We start from the raw sequence: 23,883 nt of genomic DNA, 5'->3' as shown, positions 1-23,883 counted from the left end.
CCAGCTCATAGCACCTTGTCCATTTTCTTTCTCTCCATCGCATCTCCTGCCCAAAAACCCGCGTATCACAATAATCTACAGACACACTAGAAAGAATAACATCTATCCCAATTGGTTTGTTTGCTCTCCTATCGATAACATAAGCCAAACAGGCTGCTAGCGGGAGAACTTTCTCAGCAGTTAACATAACAAAGAAGCCATTTTAATTAGTCTACGCAGTAACATAAAAGAAGAAGCCCCTTATACTTGTACTGGGATTATCTCCTCTGCTGATTGTTGTATAACATATTTAAATCTGTCCCAAATAGATGTTGTTTCATTTTCGTTGAGGTGTTCTTCTACAGCTGTTTTGAATTGTTGCTTAAGTACGCTATCATTTTTATGTTCTCCCAACATGTACTTCTTTCTCTTTTTTCCATGTTTCAGTTTCTTTAATTTTGTTTTAATAGTAGCTATTACTGGATGGTGATCTGAACCACAGTCTGCTCCTGGGTAGGCTTTAGAATTTGTGAATTTATTTCTAAAGCTTTCATTGATGGTGATGAAATTTATTTGATTCCTTGTTCTATCTCCAGGGCTAATCCAAGTCCACAATCTACGTGGATGATTTTTATACCAAGTATTGGTGATCATTTGGTTGTTTCTGACACACCAATCAGTAAACCTTTCTCCATTTTCATTTTTCTCCCCTAATCCAAAAGATCCTTTGATGTTATCAACCCTTTCCTGTCCAACTTTGGAGTTAAAATCTCCCATGACTAGTTTTATATCCTGAGATTTACATTGCTCTTAAGCACTGTCGAGACCTTCATAAAACTTATTGCTATCTTCTTCATCTGCATCATTTGTTGGCGCATAGTCTTGGATTATGCTAATGTTAAAATGATTAACCCTTAATTTGACTAAAAGCAGCCGGTCGGATATCGCACAATATCCCATAAGACATTTTGATACTTGTTTGTTTAAAATAATTCCAATTCCATATATATGCTGTTGACATCCAGAATACATTATCAGAGAACTATTCTTAGTGAATTTGCCAATGTCAGTCCATCTAATTTCTGACAGGCCTAAGTTATCAACTTCCAACCTTTTCATTTCATTTAATGTGTTGTTCAGCTTTCCTTTCTGGTAAAGTGTATGGATGTTCCATGTTGCTACCCTTCGCCTTTCCCTATTGCTTACAGTCTTTGGATGACGATCTGGTGTCACCTGCAGCACATGACTACCCCTACCGAGCGAGGTGTTGTTCTGTTGATCAGAATCAACCCCATTCACGCTGTTGTCTGGTTTCCCTCTTTTGTTTCTTTTCCAGTTTACCAAGCTGAAAAGCCAGCACATTGATTTTCACCAGGGTCACCAGGGTAAAGATCACCAGGGTAAAGAATTCCAAGGTTCATGGCTCCCTGAGTGAAAAGCTTTCTGCCTTTGTCAGTTCTAAACAGCCCACCAATCATTCTAAATCTATGCCCGTGAGTCCTAGACTTGGCTGCCAAGAGGAACACGCATGTCAAGCCTGTTAAGAATTTTATATGTTTCAATGAAATCTCTTCCCATTCTTTTAAAGAATGCTAACCATGTATACTCAATTTTGCCATGGCATCTTTTATATTTTCTTTGTTTTATGAGAGAATGGAGTATCAGTTTAATTCCTTATTCAAAAGACAGTAGCTCCTACAGTCCAACATGGCAAAAGAATGGCAACTTTGACTTCTATGGCTAGATTTCTATAGTGGGACTTGAACCCACAGCTTTGAAAATAGTGCTCAAACTAAGCAACAGTTGTTAGGTGCCAAAGGATGTGAGTGGACAGATAGATGCATTATGATATATCTTTAGAAGAAAGTGATTAATCTAGTAATGAATAACTAGTGAGATGAGAATAATGGCATGTGCTCCATTATCTGCAAGTTATGCAAAGTTGGGCTTTGTAAAGCACCTTGGGCTGTGGGACTTCATTAATGGTCCTATCTTCCTGCTACAGTGCAGAGGAAACACCCACTAGCCCTTTCCAAACAGCAGCTGTAGGTCCTTCGGATTATTCTCACCTATTGTATTTCCAGATGGCTGGTGCAAAATGGAACTCCATCCACTAAAGTGAAAAGCATCATGGAATCACAGAATAGGTAATGGTACCATACATAGAGTGGCAGGGTGGGCATACAAATCCACCAAAGGAGGTGTAAGGTGCTCCTTCCCTCCACTAGCCTACAGGTCGCCCTTCGGCAAATTGTAGCTCTTTCTTAGCCCCCCAATTAGGGTCATGTGAAGCAATGGGAGAAGGTGGTGGATGGACATATGAGCAGCTGGTGCAAATCACAAGTCCTGGTTCTACGACTATTGATGCCAGGCAGACAATTCTTGAAGAGCATTGATAATGGCTGGAGTCACCCATCTTACAAGAGCAAGTATGTGATGCTGAGGCTTTATAAAGCACTAGAGAGGCCTCATCTTGAGTATTGTGAACAGTTTTGGGCCCCTCAACTTAGAAGAGATGTGCTTGCATTAGAGAGGGTCCAGAGGAGGTTCACGAGGATGATTCCAGGAATGAAAGTGTTATCACACAAGGAACTTTTGATGGCTCTGGATCTGTACTCATTGGAATTTAGAAGGATGAGGGGAGATCTCATTGAAACCTTTCACCTCGGGGTCAATATCACAAATGACCTGACTTGGTTCAACCAAACAGAGTCCACTGCCAAGAAGGCCCACCAGTGCCTTTACTTCCTGAGGAAGCTAAGGATATTTGGCCTGTCCCCTGAAACCCTCACTAATTTTTATAGATGCACCGTAGAAAGCATTCTTCTGGGATGCAACACAACCTGGTATGGAAGTTGTCCTGTCCAAGACCGGAAGAAGCTGCAGCAGATCATGAACACACCCCAGCACATCACACAAACCAATCTTCCGTCCTTCGACTCACTTTACACCGCACGCTGTCAGAGCAGTTCTGCCAGGATAATTAAGGACACAACCCACCCAGACAACACATTTTTTGTCCCTCTTCCCTCCGGGAGAAGGCTCAGAAGCTTGAAGACTCGTACAGCCAGATTTGGGAACAGCTTCTTTCCAACTGTGATAAGACTGCTGAATGGATCTTGACCCGGATCTGGGCCGTACCCTCCAAAGATCTGGACCTGCCTCTCGGTTTTTTTGCACTACCTTACTTTCCCTTTTCTATTTTCTATTTGTGATTTATAATTTAAATTTTAAATATTTACTATCGATTTGTACTCCAGGGAGCATGAAGAGCAGAATCAAATATCGCTGTGATGATTGTACGCTCTAGTATCAATTGTTTGGCGACAATAAAGTATAAAGTATAAAGTATAAATGTTGAAAGGACTAGCTTGAGTAGATATGGAATGGATGTTTCCCGTAGTTGGAGAGTCTAGGACAAGAGGCACAGCCTCAGGACAGAGGGGCGTCCATTCAAAACAGAGATGTAGAGAAATTTCTCTAGCCAGAGGGTGGTGAAATTCTGAAATTTGTTGCCACTTGCAACTGTGGAAGCGAAGTCATTGGGTGTATTTAAGGCAGGATTGATAGGTTCTTGATTGGACATGGCATCAAATGTTACGGGGAGAAGGCTGGGAACTGGGATTGACGAGGAGAAAAAAAGGATCAGCCATGATTAAATGACAGGGCAGACTTGATGGGCCAAATGGCCTAATTTTGTTCCTATGTCTTCTGATCTTATGGGATGTCACCCTTCTTAGACTAATGCAGAGTAGCAGTATGTGCTCAAGTGAATGTGGTCTCATACACCTTCGGCCAAGTGGTCAGTAAAGTGAATGAGCTGCTTTAACAGAGCATTAAAGTTTTAACTACACTCACCAATGCTAAGAAGGGAAGTGTTTATTTAAAGTTAAGTAAATTCAATACACCCAATTAGTATGGAGAAGTGTCAATAAAGATACTGTCACTCAGGACACTGGTCTTACAATGAAAGGGTTTCCAGATGTGACGGATGATCGTGATTGCATTTAACCTTTGGAAAGAAATCTCGGGCTCTTTGTATGAAAGCTGCCAACCTATAATGAGATTTATACTTACTACAATCAATAATACTGGACAGTGATATCATCTCTTCACTCCACTAAAGTGGAATAGAGGTCTAAAATATGTCTCTGTGTGAAATGTAGGACCTGAACTGTATTGACTATTTGATTTGAGGCCTTTTGTGGAAATAAAAAGCAGGGGAGAAACCAGTTAAATTCACATCTTAAAATTAATTTCTCTTGCCTGCTCTTTTCTCAAATCAGAGGTTTCTGGAAACGATAAAATATATTATGTCTCCCGAGCCACCACTGGAGAGACAGTGGTGAGCCACCTTCTTGAACCACTGGTGAAGGTTCTTCCACAGTGCAGTTCAGTAAGAAGTTCCAGGAACTGGCCGCAGACACACATATTTCTAAGTCAGGGTGGTGTGTGACATGGAAAGGGACCTGTGTTCTTGTGTTCTTGCTTCCCTTGTCTTTATCAGTGGTAGGGATTGTAACTTTGGAAAGTGCTGTTGTGGTAGGCTGAGTGAGTAATTGCAGTGTATTGTGCAGATCGTGCACACTGCAGTCAAGTACCAGTGGTGGAGGAAAATTATTGTACTGCGACATGGATGAATTAAAGCAGTGATGTTCTGAGATTGAGATGATTTAAGATATATACTGTACTGTATAAGTAGCTTTATTTGTCACATGTACATTGAAATATATGAAAATCATTAACACTAACCCATCCACCTTTGGAATGTGGGAGGAAACCAAAGCACTCAGAGGAAATCTGCATGGTCGTGGAGAGAACATATAAGCACCTTACGGTCAACATCAGGAATTGAACACTGGTCCGACAGCTTGTTGCAGTAAAGTGTTGTGCTGGATGCTTACACTGACTTGCTGCCCCTGTTCTGATTAACTTACAGATACCAGGCCCATCTTCTTTTCCATGAGATATGGTGAAGCCAATTGAATGGCAAAAGGTCTTGATAGAGTAGATGTGCAGAGGATGTTTCCTATGATGGAACAGTCTAAGACCAGAGGACACAGCCTCAGAATAGAGGGGTGTCCTTTTAGAATAGAGATGAGGAGGAACTTCTTCAGCCAGAGGGGTGGTGAATCTGTGGAATTCTTTGCCACAGGCACCAGTGGAGGCCAAGTCTTTATGTATGTTTAAGGCAGAGGTTGATAGGTTCTTGATTTCTCAGAACATCAAGGGATATGGGGAGAAGGCAGAAAATTGGGGCTGAGAGAAAAAAATGGCAAAGCAGACTCGATTAGCCAAATGGCCTAATTTTGCTCCTATATCTTATAGTCTTATATGACTCCACCCAAAGGAATGTTTTTCCCCTGAACCCCATTGACTTCCATTTTATCAAAATTCCTTGATGCGCCTTTGGCCAAATGCCACAATGATATCAAAGTCAGTGAGTTTCACTTCCTCTTTGCAAGTTGACTTTGTTTCATGTTTGGTCCAAAGTTGTAATACGGTCTAGCAAAAGCCAAACTCCTTACTCTTGCATTGGTTATTGGGAAGTGTCACTTCACAGGAGTGTTGACAGTAGCTTCCATCACTTTCTCAGTGATTGAAACTTGATTAAATGAGCAGTAACTTGCCAGATTGGATTTGTCTTCCCTCTTATGAAAAAGACACCTTTTTCACCTCATCATACAGATACCAGAGTTGTAACTGTACTAGAACAAGTTGGCTAAGTGGTCAAGAAACTAGTTTACAGCATTCCACGGGGACATTTGCTGCTTTCAGTGTTCTCAGCCTTCTGTTGATATTATGCAGAAAGAACTAAAATGGTAAAAATTGCTTCTGTCATGGTAAGCATCTCTAGAGAAAGACAAAATGAATCATCCACTCAGGATGAATGTGCTTGGGTATCTTTCAACCTTGGCTTTCACACTCAAGCATTGGTCTCTCACTTCGCAGAGGTAGAAGATGTTCTGGGGTGGGAGGAGGTGCTGTTCTCCTCCTGCTGGTTGCTTACCTGTCTGCTACTGGTGATGATTAAATGTGGCAGTACTGCAGAGTTTAGATCTGCTCTGTTGCTTGTGAGGTTGCCTATTTCTATCCATTGCATATTGTTTTATGCTGTTCAGCACATACATCGTCCAGTTTTGCAGCTTCACCAGATTAGTATTTCATTTTTAGAAGTGTCTGTTCTCAGCATGTCCTACTACAATCACTGAACAAGTGTGGATTGTCTAGCTTCTAAAAGTAGAGAGAGGAATATGTCACATAGAAGCCTAGTTTTAAGCTGCCAGAGCTGTTCACTGTCCATCCCATTTAGTAAAATTGTGAAGACATGACACACAATACAATACTTGCAACTGTATGCTTGTTTGAATAAAAAGTCATATACATTTGTAGCATACAAACAGGAACCATATTACTGCTGCAAAATATTATTCCCCAAGCTTTTCCCTCTGTTTGTTCCCAAGACATAATTCTGAAAAAAAAACTGCAGAATTCTTACGTAAAAACATTGGCTTACAGGGTATTTCTGGCATTTTCTGTTTATACTAACTACTCATTTTTTACCTTTTGATCTAGGTGATCTTGTTACATATAAATGATTCTTCTGTTCTTCACAATAACAGTAGTGACTAAGCTAATAAGCATTAATTCTTCAGATGGAAATCATTTTAGAACTTCATGGAAGACATAAATTTTAGTTTCTTTCATACTTCTAAAGAATAGTAATTAGAAAAACCACTTCTTATCCAACTTCCAAAAATAATCTGTATTGAAATTATCAGGGGAAGCTATGTTTAGCTAGTTCAGCAGGGATTACTTGGTAGCCATGTGATGTTACAGGCCACAACTTCTCCGCCGTGATTATCCTCAGCACTGTTCCTCCACAAGGATGTGTCCTCAGCCCCCTACTCTGTTCTCTATAGAGTCATGACTGTGTGGTAGATTCTGCTCTAACTATATCTACAAGTTTGCAGATGATACTATCTTAGTGGGCTGTATCTCACACAGCAATAAATCGAAATACAGGAAGGAGATAGAGAGATTAGTGATGACATGGTGTCATGACCAAAAAAAAAAAAAAATCCCTCTATGCCAGCAAAGTAAAAGAGTTTGTCATTAACTTCAGGAAGCAGGGCAGTGTACATGGTCCTCTTTATATATCAATGGTGCTGAGGTCAAGAGGGTTGAGAGCTTCAAGTTCCTTGGAGTGAGCATCACTAATAACTTGTCTTGGTCCAACCACATAGATGCCATAGCCAAAAAAGCTTACTAATGCCTCTGCTTCCTCAGGAGGCTAAAGAAATGTGGCATGCCCTCGCTGACTCTTACAAATTTTTATCAGTGCACTATAGAAAGCACCCTATCTGAGTGCATCATAACTTTGTATGGCAACTGCTCTGCCCATAACTACAAGAACTGCATAGAGATGTGAATACAACTCGGCACATCACAGCAAACACCCTCTCCTCCATAGACTCTGTCCTTTTCACTGCCTCAGACCCTACCACTCCAGACATTCTCTCCTCTCCCTTCTCTCATCAGGCACAAGATACAAAAGCCTGAGAGAATATACTGCCAGACTCAAAGATAGCTTCAACCTTTCTGCTATAAGATTATTAAATAATTTCCTGGCCAATAAGATGAAGACTTGGTCTCACAATCTACCTTGTTATGAACTTGTACCTTATTGACTACCCCCTGCACTGCATTTTCATTGTACCTTTTCTACTTTATTCTACATCTGCTCTTGTCCTACCCCATATTTCCTCAATGCATTGTGTACTGAATTGACCTTTATCAGCAGTATGCAAGAAAGCTTTTCATTGTATCTCAGTACACATGACAGCAACAAATTCCAATTCCAATTCCAATGAGGTCAGGATCAAATTCAGATCTGTGGAGCTGCAAGGAGCAATGCCAATGTGGCACTCTACATTAGTAAGTCTTTGCACATGCTTCTGAGAGAGTTAACACCAGTTATTAGCCACAGAGTCAAAGACAGAAACAACATGGAAATAGGTCCTTTGGCTCATAGAGTCCTCACTGACCATCAACCATCCATGTATTTCTACATCTATTTCTACCCCTTAAGTCATCTTTTATTTTACCCACATACACATCACTTTCCTCCAGAATTTACAACCCACCTGCATACAGAAGTCTACATACAATAGTCAATTACCTTACCAACCTGCATGCCTTTCAGATGTAGGAAGAAACAGAACATCTGATGGAAACTGATGTGATCGCAAGAAGTACACATAATCTCTACACAGACAACACCCAAGATCAGAATTGGACCCGTGTCTCTTGCACTATAACTATACAACTCCAAAATATTGTTCTCTGGCAAGATTTTCAACCACATTGGTTTGAATCACGATGAGGAATTCCACTCCCAGAGGAATCAGCCTGTGATGCTTGAATGATCAGCCACATTCCTGCTGCACTCACAGGGAGAGTGTTGCAAAACCCAGCACCAAACACTCATCAAATAGACTGATCCCACAAATATTTTCAATAAGTTCTTTGAAGAGATCCTGCAGAAAGACAAGTGTCTTCAGAATAGGGAGAACAGTAGACAGCTGGCATAAGAGGAGACACTAAAGTCAGGATAGCACCAGGGAGGCATCTATAAGGCCTGAAGTTCCCTTTGTGAATTCTGAACTGTTGGGAGCCTTGCAACACAGCCAGATGCTCTTCTCAGGTGTGAAAGGGAAAGTTGCATTTAATTAAAAACAGAAGGTTCCCCATATTCCTGCTGGTGCATTTCCTGAGTTCTGTAAAGTAACTTTGCACCTATTTAATGGTGTGAAAACAACTTCACATCCCAATTTTGGGCATTGAAAATTCAAAGATGTTACTATTGCATATAGCAGTGTAATTAAAATAATTAGTTTTATATTGTGTGCATAGCGAGCAATGCAGAAGGTATATCATCACACAGAAGGTACAGAGGTCCAGTGTGCCATAGCACCAGGTTCAAGAATAGGTACTTCCCTTCATCAATTTAGCTCTTGAATCAACCAGCACAACTCTAATCACTACAGCTCAGCAACAGTATGACCACAAAGAAAGCACGGCAGCACCTCTACTTCCTTAGGTGTTTACAAAGTTTCGGCATGACAGCTAAAACTTTGAAAAACTTCTATAGATGTGTGATTGATAGCATCTTGACTGGCTACATTACAGCTTGGAATGGAAATACCAATGCCCTTTTGGAAAATCCTATAAAAAGTAGTGGATACGGCTAAATCCCTCATGGGTAAAGCCCTCCCCGCCATTGAGCACATCATCACAGAGTGTTGTCGCAGAGAATGCTGGAGGAACTCAGCTGGCCAGGCAGCATCTATGGAAAAAAGCACAGTCGACATTTCAGGCCAAAACTCTTTGGCAGGACTGGAGGTAAAAAACTGAGGAGTAGATTAGATCCACTCCTCAACTTTTTTTCTCCAGTCCTGCCGAAGGGGTCTGGTCCAAAACATCAACTTGCTTTTTTTTTTCATAGATGCTGCCAGGCCTGCTGAGTTCCTCCAGCATTTTATGTGTGTTGCTCAGATTTCCAGCATCTGCAGATTTTCTCTTGTTTGTTGTAGCAGGGAAGCAGCATCTTTCATCGGGAATCTCACAACAAAGGCAATGCCATCTTCTCACTGCTGTCATCAGGAAGAAGGCACAGGAACCTCAGAATTCACAGGTTCAGGAACAGTTATTATCCCTCAACCATCAGGCATTTGAACTAAAGGAGATATCTTCAGTCAATATCTCTTACCCTTCACTGAAATGTACCTACAACCTATGGACTCATTTTCAAGGACTTCTCATGTTCTCAATATTTATTGCTTATTTATTTATTAATATAGCTTCTTTCTTTTTGAATTTGCACAGTTTGTTGTCTTTTGCACAATTGTTGGATGCCCAAGTTGGTATGGTCTTTCATTATGTTTATTATTCTATTATCAATTGTTTATTGAGTATGCCCACTAGAAAGTGAATCTCAGGGTTGAATATGGTGACATATATGCACTTTGGTGATAAATATACTTCAAACTTTGAACCTTTAATTTTGAACTTTGAACTTTGAATTTTGAACTTTGATCACTTGGCACTAAAACAGACCTATTTTTGTTCTTTTATGTAAAAATTGTGCACAGTATATTTTATGTCTCATTTATTGTTTTCTTACGCTTATATTTTACTATGTGCCTGTGATGTTGTTCCCTTAAGTTTTACATTGTTCCCGTGCATACATGTATTTGTGTGCATGACAATGAACTCAACCTTTAACTTATTGTGACACCATCTTCAATTCAACGTGACCATTGGAGGAGAGCTACAGAGGCTAGGTACCATATTACTGGACTTATTATTAAGGAAGATAATATTTTACACACACTGAAAGCAATGTTAAAGTAGTAGAAGTTACTTAAAAAACCGTTTAACCTCCTGCAATAAACCATGTTAACTTATCAGTGTGCATTGTTACAGACAAGCAAATCTTAATTTGAATGTTCTGATATTTTGATGTTTGAAAACTATGAGCTTCATGTGTCATCAGATGAAAGTAAATTGACCATTTTAATGGGAGCAAGAGAAAATTCATGTCACTTCTTAGCTGGTGTTCTGGCTCGTTATTCAGTATCACAACAAAACAGAAATGAGATTTGCAGGATGTGGAAACTGAGTGAGATGGTGTTTGCTCTGGTCCGAGTTCTTCCTTCTTCTATTTCCCTGTAAATATTTAAGTGCACAATAATACACTCGCAAATTTCTACAGATGTACCATAGTGAGTATTCTAACCGTCTGATCTGAGGGGGTGGGGGTGGCGAAGGGACCACTGCACAGATCGAAATAAGCTGCAGAGAGTTGTAAAATTAGTCAGCTCCATCATGGGTACTAGCCACTATAGTATCCAGGATATCTTCAAGGAGCTGTGCCTCAGAAAGCTGGTGTCCATCATTAAGGACCTCCACCACCCAGAGCATGCTCTCTTCTCAATACTACCATCAGGAAGGAGGTACAGAAGCCTGAAGGCACACACTCAACAATTCAAGAATAGCTTAGGAACATAGAAACATAGAAAACCTACAGCACAATACAAGCCCTTCAGCCCACAAAGCTGTGCCGAACATGTCTTAACCTTAGAAATTACCTAGGGTTACCCATAGCCCTCTATTTTTCTGAGCTCCATGTACCAGTACAAGAGTCTCTTAAAAGACCCTATTGTATCCGCCTCCCCCACCGTCGCCGGCAGCCCATTCCACACACTCACTACTCTCTGCGTAAAAAACTTACCCCTGACATCTCCTCTACTTCCAAGCACCTTAAAACTGTGCCCTCACGTGCTAGTCATTTCAGCCCTGAGGAAAAAAAGCCTCTGACTATCCTCATGATCAATGCCTCTCATCATCTCATACACCTTTATTAGGTCACCTCTCATCCTTCGTCACTCCAAGGAAAAAAGGCCAAGTTCGCTCAACCTATGCTCATAAGACATGCTCCCCAATCTAGGCAACATCCTCGTAAATCTCCTCTGCACCCTTTCTATGGTTTCCACATCCTTCCTGTAATAAGGCGAACAGAACTGAACACAGTACTCCAAGTGCTGTCTGACCAGGATCCTATATAGCTGCAACATTACTTCTCGGCTCTTAACGTCAATCCCATGGTTGATGAAGGCCAATGCACCGTATTGAACTCGAGTATATTGAGCTTCTTCCTCTCTGCTATTTGATTTCTGAATGGACATTGAACCCGTGAACACTACATCACTACTTTTTTATTTCGTATATTTTTGCACTACTTATTCAATTTAATTACTTAATATATATAAAAATACTGTATAATATATTCATATACTTACTGTAATTCACAGTTTTCTTTTTCTCTCTGTTATCATGTATTACATTGTACTGTTGCTGTAAAGTTAACAAATTTCACGACATATGCCTGGGATATTAAACCTGATTCTGATACATGAATTACATACTCCTGTTCAATCAACACCTCAGTAAGGGAGATAGCAACCTCATGAAAGGTAGCAAGAAATCCTGTTAAAAATGAAGTTGCAGTCCGATTAAACTGTGATACCTTTGCAATTTTTTTAAAGTTATGTGGAGCATCTACAGCTTTTAAAAGTGGAAGAATGTAACAGGTCTTGTCTTTGAACCCATTGAGCATCAATGAAAAACATGGTCTCCTTTAATTCATCGAAACTTACATTTTGCTCCAACTTATAAAAGCCTCTTTTGATACCTTAGCACGACTTTTCCACTTACTGTGATCATTGCATGACTGAATAAGAGTTACCAAATTAGTACCAGATTTTAAAATATAAACAAATACAATTATTGTGTAAGTATTAAATCCTGTACCTCTGAATTTCTTTTCTATCATCTCACAGCTGCACAAATATGAGCAATGTTCTTAAAGGAGCTTTGTTACAGTGTAATAAGGACCTGATGGATTTGCTTTTCTTAAAATAATTCAAATCTTTCTGAAGGTTTTCTACTTGCTTATTATCTACAACCTGATTTTCAGAAAATAAATACAGAATAAATTCTCCTTTTCGGGTTCCATCAGCTTTTGTGCTTGTCTCTTGCTAGATATTACGTCTACACAACAGTACAGCTTATTCTTCAATCTCCATTCATAAGAACAAGAAGCATATGTGTGCAACTAGTCCTTCAAGCGTTGTCCACCATTCATCAAGATCAGAGCAGATCTTCAACCATTTGCTGGCACTATTCCATATCATTTGATTCCCTTAAAGTCCAGAGTTCTATTGATTTGTTGTTTGGTGAACGCAATATGAGTGTGACCACAGCCTTCTGGGATAAAAAATTCTAAAATCTGACCCTCTGCTGGGAGAAGAAACTTCTCTTCATCTCAGTGCTACAACCAAGTCAGCTATATAAGAAGCATATGTTGCCATTGGTATTTTTTAATAGTACATTGTTCCCTTAATGCTGGTAAACCCTCTGTAGGGAAGGACTTACTGTGGGCTCCTAGATGTTAAGTTCATAAGGAACTTGAATTTTAAGCTCTTTTAACTATTGAACCAATAAAATATGTTTGAATTATTATTTCAATGTCAGTAAAATGACAATTTGTTCGCAGCAATTTTCACCACTAACATTAATGTGGTAACCCAGTTTTGAAATATAGGCCGATGGCTAAATACAGACTTATAGGCCAGTAGTAGTTTCCTTTCTCTGCTTTCAAATAAAATATCTTTCATTTTAACACTTCATTCAAGAATACAGCATTCTCTCAGTACTGCATTGGATTATTCTCATTAAATGTCGTCTTGAGAGGGTCTCAAACTCACAACCTTGTGAATCAGCACTGGAAATGTTACCTACTGAGCTATAGTACAAGTGGTACCTAGTAAAGTGGACACTGAGTGTACTTCTGTATGTTTATCATCTTCTGCTGCTGTAGTCCATCCACTTTAAGGTTCAACATGTTGTACATTCAGAGATATTGTTCTCCACACCACTGTTGTAATGTATAATTATTTGAGGTTACTGTCGCCTTCCCGTCAGCTGTAATTTGTCTGGCCATTCTCCTCTGACTTCTCTCATTTATAAGGCATTTTTGTCCTCAGAATTGCCCCTCAGTGGATTTTTTTTTGGTAAACTCTAGAGACTGTTGTGGATTAAAATCCCAGGAGATCAGCAATTTCTGAGATAGTCAAACAATCTGGCACCATCAATCGTTCCATGGTCAAAGTCACTTCGATCACATTTCTTCCTCAATCCGATGTTTGGGCTGAACACCAATTGAACCTCTTGACCATGTCTGCATGCTTTCGTGCATTGAGTTTCTGTCACAGGACTGGCTGATTAGACATTTGCAGTAATGAGGTATACAAGTGTACCTAATAAAGTGGCCATTCAGTGTCCATTTTAATTTATTTTTCAATGGTAATTTTCAAAAAAAAATCTAAGTCTAACATTGCGGGAAGACTAACTAATAATTAGTTTTATTATTATCAGTGCAGACCATGAATCACATCTTGAAATATTTGTACATCTTATTTTTTATGATCACCATTATATATCAGTATTGAACAAAACTTCCACAAGTCAATGTCACCGAAATTCAATTGCTTCTTGTAATTTTATTTTCTGGCTATTGGGCATCCTCTGAGAATGGTAAACAAGGCCAGAGAGAAGGGAATATTGTTCCTAACATGCCTTGGATTTTTGGCCTGAAATGAAATGGAAGGTGGTTGGAACTGAATGAGACATAATTTAGATTGGTGTCCCAGCACTAGGGTAGATCACCTCTGCATCTGGGACTTTGAAAGGCAAATCTCGTTTTGTCTTACAAAACTGCTTCAGATGTCAGGGCTGCCACTAGTGAGGAAGCTGAAATACGAACAAACTGAAAACAAGTGATTACCTATTTCTCTCTTGCCAGCTTATCGTGTTCTCTAATTAAAGCAGAAAATGCTGGAGGCACTCAGTAGGTTAGTCAACATCTGTGGAAAGAAGAGATAAGCTGATATTTCAGGTGTGGACGCCACATGAGAATGGTTTACGTTCAAATCATTAACTTTTTCATTGTCTCCACAGATGCTGCCTAGCCTGCTGAAATCCTTGCAACATTTTGCATTGTTTGGGATTCTAGTATCTGGAGGGTATCCTGTTTCTGCTGTCCTTTTTGGCTTCTCTCCTCAGTCAGAGGCAGTGTTTATCCAGCATACAATGAGCTGATGCTGAGACTTACTTCCACTATAAAGTCTTACACTTTCTGTTCTATCATAGTTGGCTGCTTGCCCTTTACATTCGGTGGCCACTTTATCAGGCACTTTCTGTATCTAATAAAGTGGTCACTGATTATATGTTTATCGTCCTCTGCTGCTGTAGCCCATCCGCTTAAAGATTTGGCATGTTGTGAGTTCAGAGATTCTCTTCTGCTCATCACTGCTGTTACACGTGATTATCTGAGTTATTGTTGCCTTCCTGTCAACTTGAACCAGTCTAGCCATTGACCTCTCTCATTAATACGGAATTTAGGCCCACAGAACTGCCAATCACTGGATGTTTTTTTGTTTTTCTGCACCATCCTCTGTAAACTCTGGAGACTGTTATGCTTGAAAATCCCAGGAGATCAGCATTTTCTGAGATACAAAAACAATAATAATAATTACACAGTCAAAGTCATTTAGGTAATATTGCTTCCCCATTCTGATATTTGATCTGAACAGCAACTGAACCTCTTGACCAGGTCTGCATGCTTTTATGCTTTGAGTTGCTGCCACATGATTTGCTGATTAAATACTTGCATTAACAAGCAGATGTACAGGTGTATCTAATAAAGAAGCCACTCTGTATATACTTCCTATTTAGATTCAAACAATAATCGATAGAGAATCCTCCAAGATGCAATAGCACAAGAAATAGAAGCAAGTGTAGGCCATTCAGTCCCTCATGTCTGCTGTGTTGTTCAGTACAAACCCAGAGTCACTTTACTGCATAAACTCTGTATTCCTTGCTAACCTCCATATCCAGAAATCTCCTCCTTGAACACAAACAGTGAGTTGAAGTAACATTCCTAAACCAGTTCACAGCTGCTTGTGAAATCTTGCCAAGTGCAAGCTAGCTGTAATGAGACTAGACACCCTGGCCAGGGTATAAATCACCTCAGCATCTAGCCTGTCAAGCCCCATAAGATTATTGTATTTTTCAATCCAATCATCTTTAATTCTTCTAAATTCTGAGAAGTAGAGACACTGTCTGCTTAATCCTCTTCATGGGGTAATTGTTTCATCTCACTCCAAGACTCGACCTGATGAAAAAGATTAGTGGCAGCATATCATTTCCTCTCAAAGGTAAAAAAAATACACTTAGTGGTCACTTTATTACATACAGTTACTCATTAATGCAAACATCTAATCCTGCAGTCATGTGGCAGCAACTCAATGCATGAAAGTATGCAGATGTGGTCAAGAGATTCAGTTGTTTTTCAGACTAAACATCAGAGAAGAAATGTGATCTAAGTAACTCTAACCCTGGAATAATTGTTTGTGCCAGATAGGGTGCTTGAAGTATCTCAGAAATTGCTGATCTGGGATTTTCACACTCAACAGTCTCTAAAGTTTACAGAGAATGGTGCAAAAAAATGAGATTATCCAGTGAGCAGCAGTTCTCTGGGTGAAAATGCTTTATTAAAGAGAAAGGTCAGAGGAGAATGGCCAGACTAGTTCAAGGTAACAGGAGGTGACAGTGACCCATATAACCACATTACAACAGTGGTCTGCAGAACAGCATCTCTGAATGCACAACATGTCGAGCCTTGAAGTAGCAGCAAAAGACTACAAACGTAGACTCTGTGGTCACTTTAATCGATACAGGAGGTACATGTTAAAATGGTCACTGAGTATATACTTTAGCTCGTAGGGTATAAAATGGTAAATTTCACATGGGTAACATCTCCTTCTATAAAAACAATTTAAAGAAAATGAATGCTCTTTGCAAGTCTGATTAACTGGTTACTGTTTAATCTTATCAATGAGACTGATCTCTGCTATTGCACAGGACTAGACATTATTCACCTTCAAAGTATCATCTTTGATGAAAGCTCGTGATATATTTTACAAAATCTGTCAACATTTTGCACTCTCTGTATCATTTGTGTCATCATGAATACCTTCATGGAAATATGTTTGAGAAAGAATTTATCATGAACTGCAGCAGGAATTTTTGAACGTGCTCATGTTTTCTAAAGATTAAAGATGAAAGATTTGCTTTATTTGTCACATGCAGTTATATCAAAGCATACAGTGAAATATGCTGTTTACACCAGTGGCTAATACAGTCTGAGGATTACGCTGGGGCAGCCTTCAAATGTCACAATTCTTCTGGTGCCAACATATCATGTCCACAACCTACTAGCTCTAACCAAATGTCTTTGGAATGGGGAGGGAAACTGGCGAACACGGATTAAGCCCATGTGGTCAACAGGAGAATGCACAAGCTGTTTGCAGACAGGGTTGAGAATTGAACCCTGATCAGTGATCACTGACACAGTAAAGGGTTGCGCTAACCACTAAGCTACTGTGGCAGCCTATATATGTCTCAATGTTGAAGTCTTTAACTATTATATTGCAAGCTTTGTAAGCTAGATATTGAATACTGAATAGAATAATAACTTCAATCCAGAAGTAACGGTAGATTTATTCTTCTTTGTAATGTACTTTCCGTGATGTTATCTTGCTTTTGAGTGTAAAATCCATCTGATTGAAGGGTCTTTTTGTGAAGGGTCAGCCTTAGTGGAGACTGCCTGAGAGATCTGTTGCAGTATCCAATCTTTGTGAAGAGCTTCTTAGAGTAAAGAATCAAATGAAAAAAGTAACTTCTGTCAAAGTGAAGAGGTTTTGTTGCAAGCTAACAATTTTATGTAGGCCATCTTAGTGAATGGCAAACTGCTGATGCTTGTCTCTCCACCACCCACACTTAACAGCAGCAAGGGTTTGTTTGCAACCCTTTGAACAAAGGTCAGGTGATGGAACTCAATATAGTACAGCACTTAGCAATGTGCAGCAGGGTTACTGTTTGAAAATTCACAGTTCCAATGTAGATTGTAAATGGAAAGAATCAACGACAGGCCAACACCTCTGTGAACAGGACCTTCTCATCCAGAAACCCAAGAGCTGTCTTAGTAAATGTGCTGACAACTCAGCCGCTACTCCAAACATAAAACATGCAGGTTTAAAAAAATGACTGTAATATCTACATCCTCTGTAATTAATATCAGCACATATTTATACATGATAAAATTAATCTTATAATTCTTTCTCTCTTCATGTGCCTTACGCGTTACACAATTAGGCGATCATGGCTCTCCACATCGAACAATCCCTCACAGTGTCAATGATATCTCGCACACTTAGATCTGTTAGTTCTTTCTCAGTGTCCATGTATTTCCTTCTTTGCCTTCCTCTACCGCGTTTCCCAGGCATAAGACATTATAATGTAAGCCACTCTATTTCTCCCTTTCTGATGACATGGCCCAGGAATTTAAGTTTCCTTTCATTTAATGTTCTCATTAAAGATCTTTTTATATGGGCACGTTGGAGTACTGTCTCATTAGTTACCCTATCTCTATGTGATATTTTCAGCAATTTTCTAAGAAACCACATTTCTGTTGTTTCTAAGTTTCTTTGGAGTTCTGGTGTTATAGTCCATGTTTCAGAAGCATACAGCAAGATTGACCAGACGTAACATTTTAGTAGCCTAAGCCTTGTTGTCATAGAAATGTGTCTGTTGGTAAAAATGGTTTTGATCTTTTGGAAGTTGGTTTTGGCAAAGGCAATTATCCTTTTGATTTCTTCTTTACTTCTAGCATCTTGTGATATAAAGCTACCAAGGCAATTAAAGCTGGTCTTTTGTTCAATCTCTTGGTTACCGATGTACAATTGGCAGTTTGGAGTATCCTGCTGTTTTGATATTACCATACATTTAAAGTCTGCATTTGTTTGTACTACTTTGTCTAGGAGGATTTGTAGGTCTTCTGCATCACTTGCTATTAGGATGGTATCGAATGCATATCTTATATTGTTGATGTTAACGCCTCCAATTTTTATCCCATCCAGGTCTTCTATTTCTCTGAAAATCATTTCACTATAGATAATAAATAATTTGGGTGAGGCAATGCATCCCTGTCTAACTGCTTATATTATCATCAATTTTTACCACCACCATTTGATTCCAATATAAATTTTGAAGCAGTTATTGGTCCCTTCCATCAATGTTTAGTTTAGCGAGAATTTGAAATAATTTTTCATGTTGCACTTTGTCGAATGCTTTAGTGAAATCAATAAAACATAAAAAAGACATCATTTTGATATTCAATTGCCCTTTCTGAAAGCATTTGTAGTATGAAAATTGCATTCCTATTTCCTCTATCCTCAATAAACCCATATTGCAGTTTAGAAGTTTCTGGTCTTAACTTGTTTTTAATTCGACTCAGAACAATTCTCAACAAAATCTTTATTATGTGACTCATAACACTGATTGTTCTATAATTTTCATAGTTAATAGTTCGAGCAATTTTTGGCAGAGTTATAAATACTGATTTCAAGAGATCGTTAGGCAATACACCAGACTCATATATGCCATTAAACAGTTCAAAAAGAATATCTATGCCCAGATATTCTAGGGCTTGTATCATTTCCACTGAAATTTCATTAGGTCCAGTGGCTTTACCATGTTTCATGCTTTTCGTTGCTTTAGTTATTTCTTCTTTGGTAATAGGTGGGCCAGAATTAGGGCATTTAATATCTGGGGGTTCCCCACTATTATCTTCAAAAAACTGCACTATAACTGAATTCACCTCTCACATACTTTATCTGGGTCTGTTAGTATGGGTCTGTCTGTTGATCTTATGCATCCTGTAGAGGAGGTTTTCTTAATTCCAGTAATTTCCTTAATTTTCTTGTGTATTTCTTTGCTGTTGTTAATGTGGGCTTTTACTTCACTGCATTTTTGATTCAGCCATTCTTCCTTTGCAATATTGCACAATTGTCTGGTCTTTTTATATATATTAATCATATATTTTTTATATATCAATCATATAATTAATGCCTCACAGGTAGATAGGGTAATTAAGAAAGCTTATGGAGTGGTAGCTTTCATAAGTCGAGGGATAGAGTTTAAGAGTCGCGGGGTAATGATGCAGCTCTATAAAACTCTGGTTAGGCCACAATTGGAGTACTGTGTCCAGTTCTGGTCGCCTCACTATAGGAAGGATGTGGAAGCATTGGAAAGGGTAGAAAGGAGATCTACCAGGATGCTGCCTGGTTTAGAGAGTATGCATTATGATCAGAGATTAAGGGAGCTAGGGCTTTACCCTCTAGAGAGAAGGAGGATGAGAGGAGACATGATAGAGGTTTACAAGATATTAAGAGGAATAGATAGAGTAAACAGCCATCGCCTCTTCCCCAGGGCACCACTGCTTAATACAAGAGGACGTGGCTTTAAGGTAAGGGGTGGGGAGTTCAAGGGGGATATTAGAGGAAGGGATTTTACTCAGAGAGTGGTTGGTGTGTGGAATGCACTGCCTGGGTCAGTGGTGGAGGCAGATACACTAGTGAAATTTAAGAGACTACTAAACAGGTATATGGAGGAATTTAAGGTGGGGGCTTATATGTGAGGCAGGGTTTGAGGGTCGCTACAACATTGTGGACTGAAGGGCCTGTACTGTGCTGTACTATTCTATGTTCTATGTTAATAAATAATAATTCAGAAATATAAACAATTTAAAAATAATTAGCACACTTAAAACACTAGAAAATGTTGCAATCAAGATACTTAAAACTATTAAGTTAATATTTGAAATCTTTCATATTTACTCAGTTGATTCAAACAAACAAATTGCCTGGAACTTACCTCCGTTCCCTGAAAAGAACTAAGCTGCTGAAGCCCTGCCAGTTTTAATTGAGAGTTCAGATTTCCCACTGTAATTACCGGTGATCTCCTTCATCAGAATTCCAACATAATGTGGCCAGCTCGAGTCACTTGTGTTCATGTCATGATCCGTAGAAGTTAATCCGATTGTCAGTCCAGCCCAGCGCGGAGCACACAATAATCATGTAGGGATCCTCTGCTTTGGCTTCAAAGGAAGCAATGACAATGAAGGGCCAAAGTGGAATGATAAAACATAATTTGGTTCATGAAGCATGATTACACTATTATAAAACACAAGCTGGCCATTCAAATTCACGTAAGCAGAAAAGATTCAACAGATCCTGGAAATCTTGAACAATACACTCAAAATGCTGGAGAAATCTCTCACTGCTATGGTTGGAAGTTCCCACCTGCTTCAAAAGGGCAACAATTATGCCAGTGCTCAAGAAGAGCAGTGTGGGTTGCCTTAATGACTATCGTCCAGTAGCACTCACATCCACGGTGATTAAATGCTTTGAGAGGTTGTTCATGGCTAGAATCAACACCTGTCTCAGTAAGGAACTGAACCCACTGCAGTTTGCCTATCGCCACAATATGTCTGCGGCAAACACAATCTCGAAGGCTCTCCACTCAGCTTTGGATTATATGCACAATACAAATACTTTGTCAGGATGCTAATTATTGACTATAACTCAGCGTTAACACCATCATTCCTGCAGTCTGGATCAAAGCACTACATCCTTGACTTCCTAATGAGAAGACCACCATCTGTGTGGACTGGAAATAACATCTCCACCTTGTTCACAATCAACAATGGTGCGCCACAGTGATGTGTGCTTGGCCCACTACACCCATGACTGCATGGCTTGGCACAGTTAAAATGCCATCTATAAATTTACTAATGACACAGCTATTGTTGGCGGAATCTCAGATGGCGACGAGAGGGCATATAGGGGTGAGATACACCAGCTAGTTGAGTGGTGTCGTAGCAACAACCTTGCACTCATCATTAGCAAAACCAAAGAGCTGATTGTGGATTTCAGAAAGAGTAAGAGGAGGAAACACAAACCAACCCTCATCGAGGAATCAGAAGTGGAGAGAGTGAGCCAGTTCGAGTTCCTGGGTGTCAATATCTCTGAGGACCTAACATGGACGCATCAAAAGAAGACAAGACAGACAGTATATTTCATGAGGAGTTTGAGGAGATTTGGTTTGTTATTTGAAATACTCGAAAACTTCTACAGATATACCATGGAGAGCATTTTGACTGGCTGCATCATGATCTGGTATGGGAGGGCAAATGTATATGATTGAAGTAAGTTGCAGAAAGTTGTAAAATTAGTCAGCTCCATCATGGGTACTAGACTGTAGTATCCAAGACACCATCAAGGAGCAGTGCCTCAGGGAGTCAGCATCCATTTTAAGGACCCCATCACCCAGGACATGCCCTCTTCTTATTATTGTCATCAGGAAGGAGGTAGAGGAAACTGAAGGCACAATTTCAGCAATTCAACAATAGCTCCTTTCCCTCTACCATCTGTTTTCTAAATGGACACTGAACCCGTGAACATTACCTCACTACGTTTTATTTCTGTTTTTGCATTACTTATTTAATTTAACTATATATATACCTCCTGTAATTCAGGTTTTTCTTCTACATCTGTCATGTATTGGCATTGTACTGCTGCTGCAAAGTTAACAAATTTTACAACATATGCCAGTGATATTAAACCTGATTCTGATTCTGAAACTCAGTGCGTCAGGCAGCATCAGAGGAGAATAAACTGTCGACGTTTCCGGCTGAGACTTGCTGAAGTGTCTCCGCCTGAAACAGCAACTGTTTATTCAAGCTCATACAGTCTGCAAAGAGAGCTTTTGAAAATATTTTCTCAAAGGTAAATTACATAAAACTCCAGAATACATACTGTATCTTTTATAGTCCTTACAATGATGTGCCCATGCCAATTGATTCAGCATGGCTTCAGAAACTCTTATTGCATAATTCTCCTTCCAGCGGTCAGGGCTCCCTTTATCGGCACTTATGTTTATGATCCACAATAACATTATCAAATACCTGTTCAGTGAACTGTTATTCAACTGTATTAGAAAGTTTATTCTACAAATCTGTGAGAGAGAAGTCCTTTCAATTTCACATAAACACAAGGCAGTAAACTGAGTTCTCACTCTGCTGTTAGATTCACCACAGAGTCCAGTCCTGGAACAGTAATGCCATGGAGAGTGTATCTGGATGTATTGTTACAGATGGCCCTTAGATTTCGTACAAGGGGCAGTGCTCAAAGGAATGATGCCCCACGATGTGGAAGGGATTACTGACTGTATAGAGAAAGTACAGAGTTCAGAATTACCTGCTTTAAATTAAATTAATTCACTTTTTAATTAGAACCCATAGAAGCATAGAACACTACAGCACAGAAAACAGGCCATTTGGCCCTTCTAGTCTGTGCCAAAACTTTATTCCACTAGTCCCAATGACATGCAGCCAACCAGTCAATAACCCTCCAGACCTTTCCTATCCATGTATCTATCCAATTTATTCTTAAAGCTTAAGAGTGAGCCTGCATTTACCACGTCAGATGGCAGCAAGTTCCACACTCACACCACTCTCTGAGTGAAGAAGTTCTCCCAAAACCTTTCCCCTTTCACCCTAAAGCCATGTCCTCTCGTATTTATCCCTCCTAATCTGTGGAAAGAACCTACTTAAATTTACTCTGTCTATACCCCTCATTATTTTGTAAACCTCTATCAAATCCCCCCTCATTCTTCTATGCTCCAAGCATTAAAGCCCTAACCTGTTCAGTCTTTCCCTGTAACTCAACTCCTGAAGACCCAGCAAATTCCTAGTAAATCTTCTCTTCACTCTTTCAATCTTACTGATATCCTTCCTATAGTTAGGTGACCAGAACTGCACACAGTACTCCAAATTTGGCCTCCTCAATGTCTTGTACAACCTCACCATAACATCCCAACTCCTATACTCAATCCTTTGATTTATGAATGCCAGGATGCCAAAAGCCTTCTTTACAACCCTGTCTACCTGTGATGCCACTTTCAGAGAATTATGTATCTGAACTCCCAGATCCCTTTGTTCCTCCATACTCCTCAGTGCCCTGCCATTTACTGTGTATGTCCTACCTTGATTTGTCCTTCCAAAATGCAACACCTCACACTTGTCTGCATTAAATTCCATCTGCCACTTTCTGGCCCATTTTTCCAGTTGGTCCAGATCCCTCTGCAAGCTTTGAAAGCCTTCCTCGCTGTCCACAACGCCTCCGATTTTAGCATCATCAGCAAACTTGCTGATCCAATTTACCACATTATCATCTAGATCATTGATATAGACAACAAACAACAATGGTCCCAGCACAGATCCCTGAGGCATACCACTAGTCATAGGCCTCCAGTCTGAGAAGTAATCATCCTCTACCACTCTCTGTCTTCTCCCACACAGCCAATTTTCAATCCAGT

The sequence above is a fragment of the Mobula birostris genome, chromosome 6 (genome assembly GCF_030028105.1).
Source record: "Mobula birostris isolate sMobBir1 chromosome 6, sMobBir1.hap1, whole genome shotgun sequence".
Lineage (NCBI taxonomy): Eukaryota > Metazoa > Chordata > Chondrichthyes > Myliobatiformes > Myliobatidae > Mobula > Mobula birostris.
This window is presented reverse-complemented; position numbering follows the sequence as displayed.